This window comes from Macrobrachium nipponense, chromosome 40, assembly GCF_015104395.2.
Source record: "Macrobrachium nipponense isolate FS-2020 chromosome 40, ASM1510439v2, whole genome shotgun sequence".
NCBI lineage: Eukaryota > Metazoa > Arthropoda > Malacostraca > Decapoda > Palaemonidae > Macrobrachium > Macrobrachium nipponense.
In genome coordinates, this window is record NC_061101.1 from 51117618 (window position 1) to 51129219 (window position 11602).

The following is an 11602-nucleotide window of genomic DNA, read 5'->3' on the forward strand; positions in this document are numbered from 1 at the left end:
AGTTTATATTCCTAACTTTTGACGCAAATTAGAATGTGGTAAAATCTACAGTCAAATAGAGCGTTGTTGCACCAACGAAGATTTAAATAAATTTGCAATATTTTATTAGGAATAGTTTCTCTGCAATGTTTAACATGCACGTTATTTTTTTTAAAATTTCATTCTAATATATAAATCACAAATATCTTATCCTAGAATTCCTTTATGTGTAACTCAACGCAAAACACCACTTTCTGACCTCTTTAGGCTCTTCCATAGACCTTACCTACCCCATTCCCCCCAAACAAGAACTAGAACAACAACAACAAGGTAGTTTGTAGGCTTACTCCCTTAATAAGCGAAAAGATGAATATATTTCTATTTTTAGTTCAGAATTCATTTCTTCTAAGGGGGGAAAACTTATTATGAAAAAGGTAAAGTAACTTCCATCTGCTATTTTCCTGACCATAAAACCTCTTAATTTGAAAGCGCGAATTTCCCGGAGACTGGATAGAGCCATAACCTTTGAAGAAAATGTTGCTGGAATCAAGAGGTTTGCCTTATAGATCCTATAAGAATTAGGACATTCTATAGTTCTACTTTCTTCTGGAATCTAGATATACCACTTATAGAGCATATAAGAATTACGAGATGTGATAGTCCTACTTTCCTCTAGAATCCAGATATTTGACTTATAGAGCCTATAAGAATTACGATATGTGATAGTCTTACTTTCCTCTGGAATCCAGAGATTTGATTTAAAGATATTTGACTTATAGAGCCTATAAGAATTACGAGATGTGATAGTCCTACTTTCCTCTGAATCCAGGTCTCCCTGACAAGCAATACAAATATACGAAATCCTTCAGAATCAGACCGGATACTGTTTTTTGTATTTTTTTTTTTTTTATGACAGATATCCTTGAAATTGCTTCGTCCAGTTTCTTCAGGGTAGTTTTTTGAATCTTTGTAGCCCGTTTGGTTATTTCACATTACAAATTGAAGCGCCTTCACGTTCCTCAGCGAAATGCTCTCTGGACTTCGACTGAGCTGTGAAGTCGTGAGTCTTTTTTCCCGGTTATTTTCTTCGTATAACTTTTAGCAGCGTTACCTTTGTGAGGATAAGATCAAAGAATAATTCACTCGAGATTTTAAGAATATTCACGTTCAAGTTTTGTAAATTCCTTCCCTTCACTAATTGATCTTACGCAACGGCGATCGATTTTCACCATTTTTAAAAAATGTTTGATGGGTTTTAAACGCTGACTCATCTCTTTACCACAGTTTCCAGCCTATTTCCAAATATATTCTTCGGAAAATTCACCCGAATTCACCGCTGAAGGCCTAAACATTATTATTATTATTTTTTTTTTGTCTATCACAGTCCTCCAATTCGACTGGGTGGTATTTATAGTGTAGGGTTCCTGGTTGCATCCTGCCTCCTTGGGAGTCCATCACTTTTCTTACTATGTGCGCCGTTTCTAGGATCACATTCTTCTGTATGAGTCCTGGAGCTACTTCAGCCTCTAGATTTTACAGATTCCTTTTCAGGGATCTTGGGATCGTGCCTAGTGTTCCTATGATTATGGGTACAATTTCCACTGGCATATCCTATATCCTATTTTTAGGTCTTGATACTCATCCATTTTTTCCCTTTCTCTTCAACTCTGGTGTCCCATGGTATTGCGACATCAATGAGTGGTACTTTCTTCTTGATTTTGTCAATCAACGTCACGTCTGGTCCGTTTGCACATATCACCCTATCTGCTCTGATACCATAGTCCCAGAGGATCTTTGTCTGATCGTTTTCTATCACTCCTTCAGGATGGTGCTCGTACCACTTATTACTGCAAGGTAGCTGGTGTTTCTTCTTCTTATTATTATTATTCGGAAGATGAACCTTATCAATATGGAACAAGGCCACCACTGGGGCCACTAACTTGAATTCAAGCTTCCAGAGAACTTGGTGTTCATTGGAATAAGTAAAAGAAATTTAAAGGAAATATCGAGAGAGGAGATCACCTATTAAAAAAGGAAAAATACATGAACAAACGAATAAGTGGATAATTGCAAACTGTATTGACGGAGAATTCCACATGATACAGAGTAGTGCGCTTCAATGGTCTGTTTTAAGTTATTTAGACTGGTGATGATCGTACAACAAACTGAAATTAAGGAAACTAGATATAATGCTCTTGCCCCGTACCTAGAGTTTTTTTATGGGGTGGGGGGCGGGGTGTTCGTTTTTCTCAAAACTGGACCTTTTCTTCTATAAATGTCACTGCATAGATAGGTATATACAAGGTGAAATACTTGAAAATGTTATTTCAGTTATATTAAGAAGAAAGTTTGGGTATGCGGTCTATGCCCTTCTACCCGATTAGATGTTATTCAAAGTACTGACTTTGGTTAACAAAATTTGACTTATAATGTTGAAAGTTTGGACTGAAATTCATGAATATTTCCTCAGTTTTATTGATTGATTCATTTAGTATGTTAACAGTAACATGCATGTTACTTTATTTGTTGTTATGTGATATACTTTGACTTAACAAAAAAAAAAACAAGTATTTATTACTTTGTAAATACAGTTCAATGAAAAGGATAGTCTCAGAAAATATGGACTTCCAGAAATCTGGGGGGGAGTGTCATTCGACAACCCCCTCCCCACCCACGCCCACCCTTTCGGTACGGGCCTTATGCCATTATTATATATATATATATATATATATATATATATATATATTAATTATATATATATTATATGATTTATTAATATATATATATATATATATATATATAATATATATATATATATATATTATATATACATATAATATATATACATATATATATTATAAATATATATATATCTCTCCATTCTTATAACAGGTAATGAAAATGAGAGAGTTGCATCATAAATAACATAAACGTTTATTTACAAGAATAACAAATCAATTAACTAAGTATCCAGTCTTACAGAACTAACATTGTCAAGTCACCCAAAAGTCCACACCTCTCCCTGGGAACTCTGTCCCACCGAAATCCAGATCCGTCTGTTCAAAGATACAGAACACATCTCGAGTAAGTACACACACAAGTTTAAAGACAAAGTTAATAAAATGGAACATCTTACAAGATATCAAACAAGCCATCCCTTTGGCTAAAGTAAAGGTAACACTTACCCATTCCCAACCGGAATATCACTCACTGATAAATAAAACACTTTGGCATCTGCCATCATGGCTTCGCCTTCCTCCCCCGAATGTCTGTGCAAGTCTTCCCATAGACTTGGCTAGTGATACCTTATGAATAGAAGAGGCGCACACGCACATACGAACACACAGTTCGATAGCGCCTCGCGGTTCTAGCTGCATCTAGTTTCACAAAGGCACTTTGGGAAGAGTTCATAAACTGTCTTACATTGACTTCCTGAACCAAGCATTTTTATCTCACGCCATCCCCTAGAACTCATTCATCAGCTATTCTCAGGTCGTTACTCTGCCCTGTTCTCCACATTCCATAGGTTACAGAGAACGTACGAACAATATATTATTAATCAAAATCCCTATGTCTTACATATATATATATATATATATATGATATATATATATATATATATATATATATATATAACAGTTATTTATTGGTCCCATTGGGAAACACAGATTAGAAAAATAAATGAGGATGATCTCTAATCATATCTTCCCTAGCCTAACCTAACGGGGGGGTACCGAGTCCCAAACTGGCCTGTGGATTTTGTCCCCATGTCGCCCCACCTTGAGCCATTGACTAAAATACAGGAATGCATCTTAATTTGACCTTCACTTACCTTTCCTATGGCGCCACGTCCTTAGTTGGGTCTCTATCTCTACTTATCCTAGAGCACCATGCAGTCATAATCTACAAATCCAGAAATTCATCTGGACCAATCCTAGCACACCGGGTCCTAACGAGCAAGGGGCAGTAAGAAGACGAAAGAGAAGCAGAGGTATACCTTAGTTTATTAACCAGACCACTGAGCTGATTAACAGCTCTCCTAGGGCCAGCCCGAAGGATTGGATTTTTATTTACGTGGCTAGGAACCAATTGGTTACTCAGCAACAGGGAACTACAGGTTATTGTGGGATGCGAGCCACATTATATCAAGAAATGAATTTCTATCACCAGAAATAAATTCCTCTGGTTCCACATTGGCAGCAGTGAGGAGCAAACTCAGGCTACTAAATTGGTAGCCTGGTAAGCAACCAACTCGAGCCAAGGAGGAACTAACTCCCCTCTCCCTTGGGTACCTTAGCACTACACACAGCATATGCCTTCTTTGAAGATGAACAGTGTTTGTATGTCATAGTTCATTTAATTTAGACTCGCATTTTCCAGTGAAAGGGAAAATGGCACTTGTCTTTAAGGTGAGCAAAGAGTTGCTTTGGAGCTCATTGCGCTTATTCAATTGACAGCACTTGCACATAAAGCAGCCATTGTTCTACTGAATATGTCGCGGGTTGAAAGCTAGGAAGAGTCAGAAAACTTGTGTAATGTTAGCAGGGTGAAATCAGTAGGTAATGATCATGCCCAAGGCCTGACGAAAATGATTACTTTCAAAGTAATAAAAATTGAGCTAGAAAATCTTCTGATTGGTAAATGGTCAGCTGATCCATTATTCACCCAGCCACAATATTCACAACGCAAAAAAAAAAAAAAAAAAAAAAAAACAACGTATCTTTAGCTGCACAGTGGTTCCCTGGGGGCCTTTCAGAATGCAGGGGCCCAAATCTGAGGATATGTATGCATAAAACCATGGGTTTTATACATGCATGGGTTATGCTTGGCGTGGGTGGTGGGCCACGGACAAGTTTCCTGTATGAAAAGTGCGTAACTACCAGAAAAGGTTCGGGAACCACTGCTTTAGCACTAGCCGGTTGTCAAATCACTCTAGCCACTAATCTGACTGAAGATGATTCAAATAAACACATGAAAAGCGGTGGAAAATGAAACCATTCTTTCCACTGGCTGAAGAATGCGCATGCGCCCTTGGCCTGTGAGATACACGTTCGTCTCAAGTGATAATTACGTTTTCATTTGATTAAGAATTTAAATATATTATTGTATATTATGGTCGATTTTGAACAACTAATTAAAATGCCGGTTATTAGATGATATAAGTTACGGGGAGCTGTATGATATTATATATATATATATATATATATATATATATTATATATATATATATATATATATATATTATATATATATATATATATATATATATATATATATATATATATAATATATATATATATAATAAATATATATATATATATATATATATATTTATATATATGTATGTATATATATATATATATATATATATATATATATATATATATGTGTGTGTGTGTGTGTGTGTGTGTGTGTGTGTATGTGTATGTGTATGTATGTATGTTTATGCACAGCAGTAAGCCCTTTCCCCAAACATGGGGTGGCCACAGAGCAATATAGTTTATCATATAAGAACCATCTGTACAATAACACATGTACCTTAGCCACATCATCCTCGTAAACAGTATGGTTATCAGCACCCTCTAGGACCCTCTTATGCAAATCACACATTCCAACCTTAGCTTCAATGCATTCTTGTGCTGCCTGCGCATTGAAGCCTTTGCTTTCCAGTAACTCTTACACAGAATCCAAGCAATCCTTTCTAAGGTCATTCTCTCCTTTTCACTAACCTTCTGCTTTGCTGATGGGCTCAAGGACAGTGTGATTGTCACCATCATGTCATTTGAAGATGAAGTTGCTACATCAAGAGAAAGGTTAGCATTAGTTACCCAAAGGTCATCCAGGAGCACAGAGGCAAGATGGGTGGTTCCGATAAGTGCAGTACACACACCTACCTCAACAAAACACCCATGAGAGCCAGGAGGTGGCCCATGAGGGCGTTTGGGTATAGCATGTGTCCCGTAGAAGAAGGACTGCAATGCTTTGGGAGAGAAGCCCTTGAGCCTGAGAGCACTCAGGCTGGAAATCACGTTTTCTTGGTGTCAGGACCATTTCCAGACCAACCAAGAGGTCCTCTGGCAAGAAAAGACAAGATACAAGTGCAAGTGCCAAAGAAGGTACAGAGAAAGAAGCTGCTTACCATAGAACAGTGACTAGACTAGGCAAAGTACATGACAATATTCACCAACAATAGACTGACTTGCAAGTTCTATTCGAAGAAGGGGGGAACATGCGCCACTCTGGATGAATTCATAAGTCTTGCAAGAATGTGCTCTACTTCTCTCACACACCAAGAAAGATAGCTTTGTTCCATTCCATGTAGGCAGGGATGCACCTGATACTTACAGATTTTGCTGTCCTATTTTTATATTATAATTAATCTGTTTACATGATTTTCTACACTTAAATGTTATTCATATTCTTAATATCAGTTAAAAACTTGAATGAATATAGAAGTCGCGAAAGCAGGGTATTGTTTTACCCCAAAATAGGAAAGATTCCCTCACGGGTCAAGTCATTTATGCCATTTTGTAGCTTATGATTGATATAATTAAGAAAAGAGGCGAAGTAACTATGCTTTATATTTCGACAAACTACAACAGACACAGTCATTCTTTGCCTTCCCGATTTCTTAACACATAATTATATGCCTTTTCACTTGTATCTCACCACGTACAAAAACATCCTGGACTCTTTAAAGAATTTTGCACCAAACTACACATATTTAAAGACTTGGTATTTTATTCTCTGATATTTTCTAATGTGTATCGTGTATGAAGCTGTAAACACCATGCCCTGACCATCTGGCGATTTTCACACAGGAAAGAGTAGCGGGGAATCTATTTTCTTTTTCCATCACCCCACAGGAGTCAAGACTGTTCTAGACTGTTATTGCCTTTGGTCATATAAGAGGTGGTTGAGCTGCCATTAGGGGACACTTATAAAACCCTCTACTCGGCACTTGCCTGCCTTGAGGAACAATATATCAGTACCCCCAAACCATTGGTATTCCCCAGAGCAGCAGTGGGTAGGTTGTATCGCATACTACCTCCACAGTAGCTGTAGCAGTCCTCGGTTATATGACAGACCTGGTGGTTTGGTTGCCATTAGCCTCAAGACAGAGAGAGAGGCTCAACCATTTTTAAGGAGAAATTCCTTCCCCAAGGGATTCACAACCTAGCAGCAGGCGTTTTTATGTCTTGGGACACGGTGCATTGGTATCATTCTTAAGGCAATAGTGTCCAGGTAATATGGAGCATAGGGTGTTCAAATGTAAGCAATGGGTACTGTAAACTGAAGCCAAGGCCACTTAATCGAAGAAGAATAAAGCCGAAGGGAGTCAGTTGAAACCGTTTTTTTTTTTAACGCAATGACTGCTCAGCTTTTAAAAGAGCTGACTGAACACTAGATTAAACAATGCGCGTCTCCCCCGTTTATTCAAGACAAAAGACAAAAGACAAAAAAAAAAAAAAAAAAAAAACTCTAAATTGATGAAAATGACTGCACAGAAGCCAATATGTATTTATTTCAAGGAAAAATCATTTGACTCTAAAACCCGCTTTTATTGTTTTTGTGGAAGTAATGATAAATAAATAAAAAAAAAAAAATTAAAAATGAAACTTGTTTGAATTTGGCAGCAACCACTATTCAAGCCAGACCATTACTGATTGAGAAATTCGGTGCTGGAAGAAACCTTGCAGATTGACTAATGAATATGCAATGTCATTATTGTCTGGGCAAGATCACAGGTGTCAAGTGGCCAAGTATTTGTGGGTGGACACTGTACAGGGTTATTAATGAGCTTTGAATGGACGGGCGCGTGGGAGAGAGATACATTCAGAAGGCTGGACAAAGGAAGGCGAATCCTGACGCAGGCTTATTTATAGAAGACCGAGCAGAGGTGAAAAAGTCGTCCATTTTTTTTTTTTTTTGCAACACAGCTTATAATTGTTTGAACGTTAGTTCTCTCATTCGGTATCTGTTGCAATATTCGTATATATATATAGTATATATATATATATATATATATATATATATATATCATATATATATATAGTATATATATATATTATATAAATGCACACTCATTATGTACACATATACATATATATATATATAAATATATATAACTATGTATATAACGTATATATGTATATATTTCTATATATGAGCAACAGTTGCAAAAATACATATACGTAAAAACATCGAAACCAAGTGCATAGCCTACTTTTGCCTAATCGAAAAAACTCTACGGAGATTTCACGCCTCCGCTTACGCTTTCTGGGATGACGTCTCTCTCTCTCTCTCTCTCTCTCTCTCTCTCTCTCTCTCTCTCTCTCTCTCTCTCTCATCCAAGTCGATATGCGCGTGAATATAATTGCAAAGGTATTATTCGACTCACAGTTTAGAAAGACTTAATTAGCGGAAACTGTTCAAGATTGTGACCATTTTATTTGTACAGACAATTTCTTTTAATGTAAAAAGGATCTTTAATCTAATCTATATACTATATAGTATTACATTGAAAGTATCTAGAATGTAAACCCTCCCATCTCATTCGAATCTAATACGAGTGACATGAATTTGTATGGGCAGTGAGGGATGTGTGTGTGTGTGTGTGTGTTCATCGTTCACAAGCTACCTAAAAGTAAACATTATAGAACCGTTACTAATCTTTCAAACACTGATTGAGTATGTAAACGGAAATCTGTAATATTAGTAAGACTTAGAAAATCTTCTAACAATAGCGAGTGCCACACCTTTTCTGACTTGTTTCATGAATTATTGTATATGTATAATATATACTATAAGCACAAATATTTTTTCGTCTCGACTTTGCCAAACTCCTAACGTTTTCTTTTCCCTCATTGACTACCTATTTTGATGCTCTCGTATTGGATATGTGAACGTCGTAAGAATGCTTAAGAGAAACGAGAGCATTTTCACCCTTTTTCATCCAGTGCTGTTGGTAACATGTAGGGCAATGTAGCTCATAGATGATTGTTCATTTCCAAGATCCACAGAGTGAAAATCGGTTTTATGTGTTTCTTTAGACTTCCAGGAATACCATTTATATACCAGACGCTCATCCTCAAGCATTCTGAGAACAGAGATACATTTTCCGTAGGTGGGAATGATGTCTTAACGACAGAACAAAGAGAATAACTGAGCTGCAAATTCATTTCGATTCTCAGGAAAAATGGGAGAAATTCATTTCGAATATACTTCCCATCAACTTACTAACAAAAGGCAACAGAAAATAGGGAGCAGTTTATTGTGCTGTGTCTCAGAATCTTGTCTGCATATTTCCTCTGGACTGAGAAAATGAGTTCTCAACAAATACTTCATTGATGGATCCCTCTGCTCATCAAACATCGGCGATTATCTGGTCTTCAGCAAAAGATGCCCTCAGGTCAGGTCTTATCTGGGGCAATCAAAGACGAGAAAAACTGTAATTCGGGCTGCTTTATGGGACAAGTACTTACAACTGCTTTGTCATCATGACACGTAGTAATCCTCTCTCTCTCTCTCTCTCTTCTCTCTCTCTCTCTCAAGTATATTTGCTCAAAGTGATGGTTGCCCTTTTCTGTGTGATAACTTTGCTCTCTTTCTCTCTCTACCTGAAATAACTTCAGTCAATTTGATCGTTATCCCCAACCCTCCCCCCTTTCTCTCTCTCTCTCTCTCTCTCTCTCTCTCTCTCTCTCTAAAATACTCCTGTTCAGGTTGATGGTTATCTCTTTCTGAAATATCTTTGCTCTCTCTCTCTCTCTCTCTCTCTCTCTCTCTCTCTCTCTCTCTAAAATACCTCTGTTCAGGTTGATGGTTATCCCTTTCTCTCTAATATATCTTTGCTCTCTCTCTCTCTCTCTCTCTCTCTCTCTCTCTCTCTCTCTCTCTCTCTCTCTCTCGATAGCCATTTAGCACAGTAAAGCCAGACTGCATTCTAACCAGTTTCTCGCAACCAGTGGTTATTTTTCGAGAAATCCCCAACTGGAGGTCGTTCGAGGCAAGCTATCTTTTAACTCCAAATCAGACTGAATAATTGAGGAATAAACTGTTCTGTCCCTGTCTGTAGGCAAGTAGTGGCTACAACCCTTTCCCTTTACTGTACCTCCGTTCATGTTCTCTTCCATCTTAGTGCTCTCCGTCTTCTAACAATTGATTCATATTGCAATTGTGAAGTCTTTCTCCCGTTACACCTTCCAAACCCTCTTGCTGTCAATTTCCTTTTCAGTGGTGAATGTCCTCTTAGGCCTTTGGCCTTTGGCCTAAACTCTGTATTCTATTCGATGTTCTGTCCCGTCTAAGTCTAAGTACCAGCTGGTTAAAAAGTTAAGTATATCATAGTTTTACCAGACCACTGAGCTGATTAACAGCTCTCCTAGGGCTGGCCCGAAGGATTAGATATTTTTACGTGGCTAGGAACCAATTGGTCACTTAGCAACGGGACCTACAGTTTATTGTGGGATCCGAACCACACTATATCGAGAAATGAATTTCTATCACCAGAAATAAATTCCTCTAATTCCGCGTTGGCCGAGCCGAGAATCGAACTTCGGACCACCAGATTGGCAGCCGAGCGCGAAAACTACTCGTCAGCGAGGAACTAGTACCAGCTAGTATTGAGACCCTTTTGAGAGGGAAGAACCTCAGGTACGGACTACTTAGGTTCCAACTTCTCCTTTGGCCTTGGTGGGTCAGTCGGTACCGCCTTGGCCTGTCACTCGAGAGACTGAGGTCTGTTCCCGATGTTTGTCAGGAATTCTGTTTTCATTATTTTCTATATATATATATATATATTATATATATATATATATATATATATATATATATATATATATATATATATTATATGTATGTATATTGTCATTTACCAAGTTTGTACCACATGATAAATTTGGGATTGATTAATAACGTATGCATTCACTTCTTCTAAGTACTAAGTATTGATAGTAGTACGATTACCAAGAATAATGTGATTACTACTGAGTGAACGAACGATACAAGCGAGTGAGTGTGCTCACAGTTAAATTTACATGTTGGATACGAGCTTCCAATTCTTGAGCCAATAATTGCAGCTCTGGTGGTAGTTAGTTGAACAGCCTGGACATTGCAACCCTGGAAGTGCCAGTGGGTTGTGGTACATTGTGGTAAAGACAATTTGTACCTCAAGCCAGAGGAGCCCTTCCTAAAGAGTTGTGGACCTCATGACAGATAAGCCTCTTCGGGTGAGATCAGTGGCAATTACGTTTATTATCCTTGTTGTAGACGAGAAAGAAAAATATCAGTATTAGCAGTATTGAAAAGTATATTCTCTCAAAGCTTGAATTTCAAGTCAAAGGCCCTGTGGGCTTGTTCCATATGACTAAGGTTCATCTTCTGAATAATCTATAATAATATTATCCCAGTGGATCTTGTTTGTCCTCCCCCTGGTGACAGTAGGATGGGAGAATGACTCAGCCGCCCACCCTTACAAACCAGTTTGTCTGCCCCGGGTGGAGGTAGGTAGGTGAAGGAGACATCAACCCTGCTGCTGTAAACCTGTTTGTCCTCCTTGGGTGGGGGTGGGGTAGGTAGGGGATCAGGAGGGTAGGGGAGGCAGCAGTGCTGAGTTCTAGCG